The sequence below is a fragment of the Homarus americanus genome, unplaced genomic scaffold (genome assembly GCF_018991925.1).
Source record: "Homarus americanus isolate GMGI-L3 unplaced genomic scaffold, GMGI_Hamer_2.0 scaffold4778, whole genome shotgun sequence".
Classification (NCBI taxonomy): Eukaryota; Metazoa; Arthropoda; class Malacostraca; order Decapoda; family Nephropidae; genus Homarus; species Homarus americanus.
In genome coordinates this window covers 1-11,984 of record NW_024737012.1, presented here as the reverse complement: position 1 = coordinate 11,984, position 11,984 = coordinate 1, and the positions used below count along the sequence as shown (strand labels likewise).

At 39.0% G+C, this 11,984-nt stretch overlaps 1 long non-coding RNA gene across 1 annotated transcript; it reads left to right on the top strand.

Annotated features, from left to right (window-relative positions):
* Window positions 1–3,177: 3,177 nt before the first annotated feature.
* On the top strand, window positions 3,178–8,793 carry LOC121872510. Its single transcript, XR_006090112.1, has 3 exons — window positions 3,178–3,314; window positions 8,302–8,400; window positions 8,604–8,793. It is a non-coding gene; the product is annotated as an uncharacterized LOC121872510 (long non-coding RNA).
* Window positions 8,794–11,984: the final 3,191 nt, after the last annotated feature.

Genomic DNA, 11,984 nt, shown 5'->3' with positions numbered 1-11,984 from the left:
TACAGCACTTGGATGAATCAATAAACCTTAACTGAGTGAGCACAATGATCTGGTTCTCCATTATACTGCCAGACTGGGGTCACTCATACTAAGGGTAAATACTTAACTCTAATCTTAATTTCTAAGGGTCGCTGCCACCAGACCCTCTCTGGACAGCATGTAGCTCGTTAGGTAGCGTGCAGAGTGGACTAGGCATTGGGTTAGGTTTTCCATTGACCAGATCGATAAGGGGAAAGAAGGGTGAAACCATAACATGTCTTAATTAATTTATTCCTTATAAAGCATACTGGTAAAAAACATACAAATGAATTAAGTTCCTCAGAAGAACAACGAAAATGTTGGTTACCCAGATGGGCACCAGACGTCTTACATTAATGGTGTGTCATCCACATACTTATTGCATAACAATCTGTGACCACCTTACCTCGGTCATTCCTTCTTACACTATCCCTTAACACATCAGACTGCTCCACCTGTATGGAATATAGCGCCGTCGGTTATCATACATAGTAGCACCATCTCAACACACATGTTACACTCCATACCTGCAAGTATGGGACTCCTTGTAACTTTCAGGTATACACAACAGGCACCTCGTCCGCACACCGCCCTCGGTGGGTAAAGATGAGGGCTTCACCCAGAGACATACCAGCACTATTTCTACGCCTGGTATTATAGGTCGCTCCAAGTGACGACCGCAGAGTTTCTCACGGTCTCCTTATTTGTTACTACTCATTTGGAGTGGTGTGCTGGAAATCCACAGATTCACAGTGGATTGGCATAGCTAGGAGTAGTCACCACCTGTTGGGACGCTCATAGGGATAATGGCTGCCGGGCAGCAAGGCACTCCGACGGCATGGAACCTGAGGTGACGGTAGAACGGAGGGAACTGAGAAATAATGCCTGACGGGCGGTTATCACACCCCCTAACACATTACTATTACACTTATGTATCAGGCAAAGCTTTAAACTGTAATAACTTCTATATAAACCTTAATTATAGGGCGGGATATAGCCCGATAGGACACTGACCTGAGGTGACGGTAGAACGGAGGGTACTGAGGGCAGTGCCCCGCCGCTCCTCACACCGTAGGCCTACAGTTTCCAATCTTCAATTTTTACTTTTATTTCTTACGGTTCTCACCTGAACACTTTCCAGTATATTGTCACTCATGCCTTATAAACACATATTTTAATCCTAAATTCCCCACTAAGGTAAGGTCTTGGTTTGCTAGTTCGTGGGTAAATTCATTGGGTTATAATATCAACGCGGCACACCCGAGGCGGGTACATGACGCGCCTTAAAACAAAGGCTGAATGTTCATGGCGGGGGTGTATCAACTTCACTTAAAACTGTAATGAGGGATCCTCCTCTCACACATTTCATTATTTGAACACAGACATAAGATTCTCTGATCACTGTACCTGTCGTGGGTATATGTCACGTGAGGATACGAGGTGTATTAAGTTCATACCGACGCATACAAGATATTTCCTTTCAAGTATAGTTTCTGGGTCACTTCCAACACCTCACATAGTTCTGATGCATTTATCCTTTTTCCAGATCATGGTTCTCATGTATTTTCATATGATATCTGTGGAAGTTATGTTCGCTACACGCTCACAGACGTAAATAGTATGACCTTCAAACCCTGATCCACACTTAGTCTTACAGTACACTAGTCCGGCTCAACTGGACTTAAACATTCATCTTATGGATACCCTGAGTTCTCCTTAATGCTATGAATACATACAATTAATATGATATAACTGTACCTGGGTACAATACAACACATGGTCTAGGAACACTGAGTAGGTGAGTTGTCCTTTATCAATGTTTCCCGTTTTCTGAGGTTCTACAAGCGGTGGATTTGAATGTTATATAGCGTAATATGAATTAAATGGGGTTTTTAGGAATGACAATGATGTGCGCAGTACACCATGATGTGTCATCATCCCTGAATGTAGGAAAAAAGTCACAAACCTTAACCTAACTTAACATTATTTAGGCTGTTTAAAAGATGTGTTTATATCCCTGACTTTTTCTAACCCCAATTGTGACTTTCTTTCCGGACACCTGAGCTCATCCCTCCCCCTGAACAGAAGACGTCATCATAAGTGAGGAACAACTCTCCTGGCACTGAAACTTTGGATGATAAAGTACATCCTCTCTACAGGAAGTTAGTTGACTCAATATGACACATGTATACAGACGACTCAAGAAGTATTGTGTTATTATACATGAACATTAATTATTTAATAAAAAAAACGATTAAAACCTTTGGTAAATAAACAAAATACAGAAAAAAATAAAGGTGATTTAGCACCAGCACATAAACCATCGAGCAGTGAGATGATTGTAGGCATATTAACAATGTTTTAGGTTTTATTTTAGTCTTTAGTAAATTATCTTTGTGTTTGTTATTATTTTCTATCCCAAGCAACAGTTACTTTCATATATATAATGATGGGAATGAACGCGGTGACGAAACGGGTAGAGCAGTGGTGACGAAACGGGCAGACCCCATTTATGTTTTATGTAGAAGAAAGTAAAAAAATAAATAACTGTATAATACAAACACTTTTATCACCCAATATAGGAGCATAAAACAATAAAATAATACACAGATCAAGTTATGAAATAATAAAAGAATATTTACTTTTATCCTCTTGGCAGTACAGCTCAAACACTGATTCATTTATAAAAGTCAACCTTGGCAAATTAATTTAAACTCATAGCACTAATTTTCATAGCCGAGATGTACCGTAACAGAGACTAATGAATATATATGTAAAATTATCGGCCAAAGAAAGTATATAAAGTACTTTCCTTGGTACTGGGGGGAGGGGTGGATGGGAGCTGATCAGTGTTATAATATTACCGCGAACTAGCTTATTTATTGCTTAACTTCAACTAACTAATTAAACCTAACATAACTACCTGATGATAGTTAATTATTACTCAGTGTTACTATAACTACCTGATGATAGTTTATTACTTAGTGTCGCGATAACTACTTGTTGATAGTTTATTATTACCTAGTATCCAGTTTATAATACAATAATAAGTAGAAGTAATACAATTATTTAAAAGTGTATCAGTAGTAGAGTAAAGTTTGTTTTTCAGATAATATTAAGTAAATAATAATTGTTTAAACTATGTGATGTTAGTTTATATTATTATATTAGGTAAAGTTGAGTTGTTCGTGGTAAGTTATTAACAGTGTTCATCGCCTCACTTGTAAACATTAAGTCGACCAAAATGTGTTAATTAAAATACAAACTTGGAGGATTTAATACTTCACTACGTCACTGTGAGTTGTTTATTAACTTATATATAGCCAAGGTGAACCGTGGTACTTTAGTAAGACGTGTTACCTGTCTAGTACAGTACTGTCTGTTGTACAGTACTGTCTGTTGCTGGGTAATGTGTGTCACTACCACCAGTTGTTTGATCATTATTGGTGCACATGGAGAGTGTAGGGACAGTGTCACTACTGTTGTTGTTAAAACAGACTCAGTCAGCCAGCGGCCTTACTTGATGGAGAGTCACCACCAACACATGTTACCAGAAGCAACACCAGCTGAGTCACCACCAACACATGTTACCAGAAGCAACACCCACTACTGCAACACTTAACACCAGCTGAGTCACCACCAACACATGTTACCAGAAGCAACACCCACTACTGCAACACTAACACCAGCTGAGAGTCACTGAGTCACCACCAACACATGTTACCAGAAGCAACACCCACTACTGCAACACTTAACACCAGCTGAGAGTCACTGAGTCACCACCAACACATGTTACCAGAAGCAACACCCACTACTGCAACACTTAACACCAGCTGAGAGTCACTGAGTCACCACCAACACATGTTACCAGAAGCAACACCCACTACTGCAACACTTAACACCCGCTGAGAGTCACTGAGTCACCACCAACACATGTTACCAGAAGCAACACCCACTACTGCAACACTTAACACCAGCTGAGTCACCACCAACACATGTTACCAGAAGCAACACCCACTACAGCAACACTTAACACCAGCTGAGTCACCACCAACACATGTTACCAGAAGCAACACCCACTACTGCAACACTTAACACCAGCTGAGAGTCACTGAGTCACCACCAACACGTGTTACCAGAAGCAACACCCACGACTGCAACACTTAACACCAGTTGAGAGCCACTGAGTCACCACCAACACATGTTACCAGAAGCAACACCCACTACTGCAACACTTAACACCAGCTGAGTCACCACCAACACATGTTACCAGAAGCAACACCCACTACTGCAACACTTAACACCAGCTGAGTCACTGAGTCACCACCAACACATGTTACCAGAAGCAACACCCACTACTGCAACACTTAACACCCGCTCAATATTAAACAAATTTAAAAACGTTTTAATTTCACTGTTTTGTAGTGAACACTGTCCCAGTTATGTAAAATGTGTTAAAACTTGGTTATTTCTAAATTAAATGTGACGTAACCTAACCTAACCATATTTGATAACTAATGCAAGTGGCAGAAGCATTGTTAGAAGACCTTGCCAACCTAACCAAATAAACTTGACCTAACCTAACCTAACCTAACCTAACCTTCCAGAACCCCCGGCATATTAAACAGAAAGAACTTCCTATTATATGGTGTAATTTGACGTTTTTTGTGGACCTGAGAGCAGCCGCCTGATCTGTGTGGCTCATAAACCTACACTGGTGACTGGCGTTGAGTGGAGATGATTGGCTGTGTACCGCCGCATCACCACCGAGAAAGACAAGTGATGTGCGCCAGACAAAGTAGTTCTCGCCTAGTCACCTAATTATCTACCAAACGAAGCAATTACCCTAAAAATTATTATTATATCAGAACTCATTCATGAAAATATAATATTGTACAGTATAGTTATTATGACTTACAAACTTGAGACAGCAATAGTTGGAGGTAGTGAACGGCTGCCTCTAACCCCTCCTCCTGGTGTAACACAACACACTATGTGAAATATTACTTATAGTACATTTTGTTTCTCCATCTAATTTTCTCTCTGTCTATAGTTGTCTACCTGTCAATGGACCCAAATTCAGGACGGTAGTTTGAGCCTGGGGTTTGAGCTCGACTCGGGTGTGCGAATCGGGATTCCTTGAGCCTAGATTTCTTCCAGTGGATTATTACCCATATTCAGAACATCGGCTTGAACCCCGGATCTGGTCTGTTCCGCATTTTCTTCAGTTACGAGCAAAGATTCAAACACTGAAAATCCAGCCAATCACGTTTCATCTACACCATTACGGCAGCCAGTCGCCATCGAGAGTAATGTTTACAAGATTATGGCGGCAACTATGACTGGACGAGTTTTTACGGAAGAGGATAAATCTCTCCTTGTACATCATAAGTTACTTTTATTACTATAATTATGGTCAAATTATAATGATTTATGGTACTGTGTTACAACCTAGCTGTGTTGTTAGATGATAACAAAGAAATTCATAGAGGAAGAACAATTATATACAATTGTTGACATAATCCAGGACCGGCGTCAATATTCATTACCAAAACAAGATGAATCAATACTGGGCGTAGTAACCCGGCTAGGTTTGGTTAGGTTAGGTTTCTTTCTCTCAACATTGATTCAATTATACAGTAAAGCCTCTGTTAACAAGTAGCATCCTGTGTACCGTGGGCTGGTGTCTTGCCCACAGTGTGGATGTGGGTCACACTATAATAACCCGTTATAGTACATCCTTCTTTCCTCACACTGTTGAATGCTCTGCCTTCTTCTGTGTTTCCATACAATCTGTCTCACTTTAAACAAGATGCTTCTCTGGCGGTGTACATTAATATAACCTTTTTATTTTATATTTTTAAAATTTATTTTTACTCTTCCCTCCCCTAGGCCCTGTTGTGGGTCATGACCTGTGCCCGGGTGGACTTTTACCCATAAAAAATATATACTGTATATAGCTTTTGTTCCGGCTTATGAATGTCTTCACATAACCTAACCTAACCTAACCATTCTTCATTAAAACTTAAATATTCACAATTTCCTTCAATCAACAACTCTTCACTGACTTACTGTGCAGTGAGAGTTGAATGGGTGAAGCTTTTATCCCTCACAACTCTTAAAGATTTTCAGAAATATATTCATTATGCACAATACACTATTTGATATGTGTATATTACATAACTGTAAACGCCTTGGTTAAGGTCGTTCAGGTGACGGGCAAGTCGAAGGGAATGATTGAAACTCTCCTTTTGACTCATTCAATATTTATTGATGTGGTCAAAACCTACAGAGGAGATGTTCATAATATTACATGGTGAACCATCTGATACATAATGAGTTAGTCTCACACAATTTTATCTTAATTACAATTTATTAAACATAGTGACATGATACAAAGTTCATAACTCTATTAATCTTAGTTATGCTTCATTCTGCATTGTCTTATTACTCCAGGTTAGACAGAAACGAGTAGGGGTATTTAGTCAACAATATTTCAGTACTGAGGGGTATGTCATCACTTAGGCTGTACTTACAAGTGCGGGTCAATGCAGATCAGTATGGTGTTCCAAGAGACAACAGTACTGAGTAAATTGTCCCAGCACAAATTCTCAGACAGGATTATGAGTCGGTGTTCATCAGCCTCACGAGAGAGGGCGATCTGTCTCATGGCGGGGCGGGCAGCACCACCACCCGCCGAAGACATTCCACTCAGCAGAGCCAGGACTTGTCTGTAAACACTTCTACATCTGGCGAGGTCACGGGTCGAAAGATTTAATGGCATCACACGCCAGCACTGTAGCTGAAGCCATCGGCAATAACAGTCATTATTCTAATTTTTATACAATTTATTGCTTGTCACTGTTTAAGATGGAGGAGACAACCACCTCGTTACAGCCTCATGGATCGTTAAAGTTGATTGTAGTTAAGATCTTTGTGTCGTCCAATTGAGGTGGGGGTAATTATATAGGACTAAACCAAGAGCAAAATGGATTGATAACTATTATAAAAACATCAGATTTTCATTGTTATATTATAGTGGCCACTGTTTGTGGTAATGTTAGTAAATGGATGTTTTTTAAATAAACGCTACTTAACATTTGTGGTTATGAAGGACAGACATAACCAAACAAACCTACCTAACCTAACTTCCCCGGTATATTAAACAGAAAAACTTACTATACGGTGATATTTGAGACATTTTCCGGACGTGAGGTGATACAGCAGCATCGGCACTATGGCAGGTTAGTCCTATATATTAACCAAGGTGGGATTTTGGGTCATTTTTATTTTGGGAAAGATTTTTTTATTTGATTGAAGTAAAAAAAAATTGGTTATAAGAATGTGGTACTTTTTATTTATGGCTAAATTTCTGTTTGTAGTAAAATATTAGCTTTTGAGACATTTTGGGAACTTTACTGTAGAGTTGCAGTTTATTTTTTGACAAGAAATTTACATTTTGTCGCTGTATTTGGTGGGATTCTAACCTAACCAAATCGTGTGAACGATGGTGAGGTTTTAATTCTCGGGGAAAATATCAATTTGGCGGGATTCAAACCTAACCTAACCAAATCATGTCTTCGATGGTATTTTAATTCTCTGGGAAAGGAGAAATCGCAAGACGCTTCACAATATCGGCGTTTATAGATAATTAAACCCTTATGGCAGTGGGATATAACTTGTGAATTTAGCAGGTGTTATCCATTAGTGACTAGTAAGTGGTATTAAGAAAGTTGTTGACCAGAGTTAACTTGTGGTCCTTCTGCAGCTCTTCACAGTCTGCTTGGCTCTTGATTTCCCGAAATAATTTGGCGTCATTTGCAACATTTGTATGGAGGAGTGTACAACGTCAGGCATGTCATTATGAAACAAACAAACAACAGCGGGCCCAATACACTGCCCTGTGGTACCCCGCTTGTGACAGGTACGGATGACGATTTCGTGCCATGAATCGCCACACACTGCTTGCGGTCATGTAGAAAGTCTTCTACCCACGCTAGGACATTTCCTCTAATTCTGTACCCTTCCAGTTTGATTTTCAGCCTTTCTTGGGTTACACTGTCGAAAGACTTGGTAAAATCTAGGTAAATATTGTCTATATTACCACCTGTTCCAGAATATGGGTCCAAATATCCAGTACCTTGAGCAATTGTGTTAAGCAGGAGCGCCCCGGCATAAAACCGTGTTGGCAATCCTTTACAAGGTTGTTTCGTCTCCAACATGTTGGAACAAAAAATTATCTGAGTTTCTACAAAAAGAGTAACAGGGTTATTTTGTTTACAGTGTATGGCTCCAATTGGTTGTTACTGTAGTGTTAAGACAACTACCATATTGCTGCCTCGCTGATCGTGGTTAATGAAGTTCCTCGTGTCATTCGTCGAGGTAAGATTTTCTAAAGTGTTTTATTATTCTCTTTAATAAGTTTTATGAAAATGTCTTAATTTAACCATAATATTGTATTTAAATTTTTGAAGATTTAATGAGTTCCTGTATAATATAATACTGTACAGTACTGTATACATATTATATAATATTACTGCCCAGAGTATTGAATTTATTAGTTGCTGAAATGTTATTCATTCCAGGAAGGTGACGTGAAGATGTAAGATATGGGCCACAAGACGAAGGTTTGTTTTGGTTAATGGGTCTCTTGCTGCACCACATTGGAAACTTTCTGTTATAACATAAGGTACAGTGGGGTATGCTATAACGAACGGATCCTACTACGAATATTCCTATAACGAACGGTTCTACCTATAAAATTGAGAATGCTATAACGAACGAAACTCCTACAACGAACATTATTTAAATTTTTTTTTTTTACTAATTTATTGTTTTTTATTACAAGTATTAATTATATGCTTTATTGCAGGGGTTTAGATGCATATTTATGCACTTTTTTACAATTTTTACAATTTTATATTATATTTTTCAGTGTTAAGTGGTTGTATTTGGGGGCCTGGAACGGATTAATCCTATAACGAACGAATGCTATAACGAACAAGGTTCTAGAACCAATTACATTCGTTATAGCATACCCCACTGTACAGTACAGTGTATATCTTTGTGGTTTTAGTTTTTATTAAGGACCTGGGATCACCGTTTAAAAATTCAAGTGAACCCTCACTTTACGCGGTCAATTGAACCCACGGCGGCCTGCGTAAAGTGAGAAACACGTAAAGTGAACAACATAACATATGGGATTAATTGAAATAGAGACCGGGCCGACCCCCAAACTCCACTTTTTCAGACACAATACCTACGTGATAGTAAAAATAACATCTTAATTTTATGATGGTATGCACACACAATTAATAATTAAGAGAAATATCAATAATATTAGGTTTTTTAACACTTACATTAGAAGAAAAGATGGCTGGGCACACGGGGATGGGGGGTTGGTTCCGAGGCAGAGGGCAGATTATTGGCCCTCACCTGTGTCACTTGTTTCAATTGTATCACTATCCACCACAGAGGCTTGCAGGGCCTCTTTGTCAAACCCCTCAAAGTCCATATAAGTCCATATCCTCACTATCATTATCACTGACTTGGGCCGGCTGTGGTGTGTGGCGTGCGAAGAATTCGGTAATGTTTTGATGACTGGGCGACCTTGTGCGCACCCTGCTCGCGACGCTCTCCGCGTAAAAGGGTACACACACCGCGGAAAGTGAGCATTCCGTGTTTGGCAGGGTACCACGTAAACGTGGAAACGCGTAAAGTGGGACCGCGTAAAGCGAGGGTTGACTGTAATTGTGTTAATGACCTTTGAAATAATTAGATATTTTAAGTAGATTACTTAGGCTTTGCCCGTATTTTTTAAAAGGCCTTCATATACGTTTTAAAAATAATATAGACTACAGTATTGGGGTGTCGACTGCAGGGAAAAGCCAGGAAACTTTACAAACAAATGGGGTATTATATTTGGGTTAAGTTATACTTAAATATAGTTTTTTGGCATCAATCTTGCCATAAATTAATGCTGTACTGTATAATAGGTAAATAATTACTGTACTTTTAGGAACATTCCACAACAATAATGATGATAGTTCAAGTTAGTGATCAAATACTACAGGTTATACCTACTGCCGTGAGTATTGTCCAGTGAATTGTTCTTATAATGGACTTGTTCCACATTAATGAAGGTTCATATAGGTGGATAGTGGAGTGTTGACCCACGTTAGGTTAAGGTTGTCACCAGGGAGGGTCGCTAAATTATCTTCAGTGGTCCCTCCATTAACCGACACAATTGGTTCCACGGAGTCGTTCGTTAACTGAATATATATACTGTAGTGTTATATATTAATAAAATATTAATAAATAAACTTAAAATAGTTAAACACAAAATTTTATTGTTTAAATTTATTTTAGTAAAATTGTAAATGTTGTCAAGCTATTCGGTTCTCCAGCCACTGACTTAAGTTTAGTTTAATATTATTATTATATCTATTAGCGGTAATTTAATAAAAAATAAAACATTATAATGAAAGTATGATTTATTTATATTATGTAATATTTATTAATAAAATAATTTTATTATAGTATTAATAATGAAAACTTGTAGTTACTGAAAGATAAGAGAATCGGACCAGGTGTAGCAGGTCAACATCAACCAAGGTGGCCGTCTTGTTTATTGTTGTTAATTTTGTGAGTAAATGTTAATTTGTGGGCCTTCCTCCCTCCCTCGTGGTAAAGGTAATAAATGTTTTATGTTATGTCGTTGATATAAACATACATTAGAATGTTTGAGTTAAAGGTTGGTTATCCGAGTTGGTATTTGCTGGGCCGAGTTGGAGGCACAGCTGTCACACTATAATAACCTGTTATAGTACATCCTTCTTTACTCACACAGCCAAACTGTGTCTGTGTGGATGTGGGTCACACTATAATAACCCGTTATAGTACATCCTTCTTTACTCACACAGCCAAACTGTGTCTGTGTGGATGTGGGCCACACTATAATAACCAGTTATAGTACATCCTTCTTTACTCACACAGCCAAACTGTGTCTGTGTGGATGTGGGTCACACTATAATAACCTGTTATAGTACATCCTTCTTTACTCACACAGCCAAACTGTGTCTGTGTGGATGTGGGTCACACTATAATAACCCGTTATAGTACATCCTTTCTTACTCACACAGCCAAACTGTGTCTGTGTGGATGTGGGCCATACTATAATAACCAGTTATAGTACATCCTTCTTTACTCACACAGCCAAACTGTGTCTGTGTGGATGTGGGTCACACTATAATAACCTGTTATAGTACATCCTTCTTTACTCACACAGCCAAACTGTGTCTGTGTGGATGTGGGTCACACTATAATAACCCATTATAGTACATCCTTCTTTACTCACACAGCCAAACTGTGTCTGTGGGATGTGGGTCACACTATACATAACCCATAATAACCCGTTATAGTACATCCTTCTTTACTCACACAGCCAAACTGTGTCTGTGTGGATGTGGGTCACACTATAATAACCCGTTATAGTACATCCTTCTTTACTCACACAGCCAAACTGTGTCTGTGTGGATGTGGGCCACACTATAATAACCAGTTATAGTACATCCTTCTTTACTCACACAGCCAAACTGTGTCTGTGTGGATGTGGGTCACACTATAATAACCTGTTATAGTACATCCTTCTTTACTCACACAGCCAAACTGTGTCTGTGTGGATGTGGGTCACACTATAATAACCTGTTATAGTACATCCTTCTTTACTCACACAGCCAAACTGTGTCTGTGTGGATGTGGGCCACACTATAATAACCAGTTATAGTACATCCTTCTTTACTCACACAGCCAAACTGTGTCTGTGTGGATGTGGGCCACAGTATAATAACCCGTTATAGTACATCCTTCTTTACTCACACAGCCAAACTGTGTCTGTGTGGATGTGGGTCACACTATAATAACCCGTTATAGTACATCCTTCTTTACTCACACAGCCAAACTGTGTC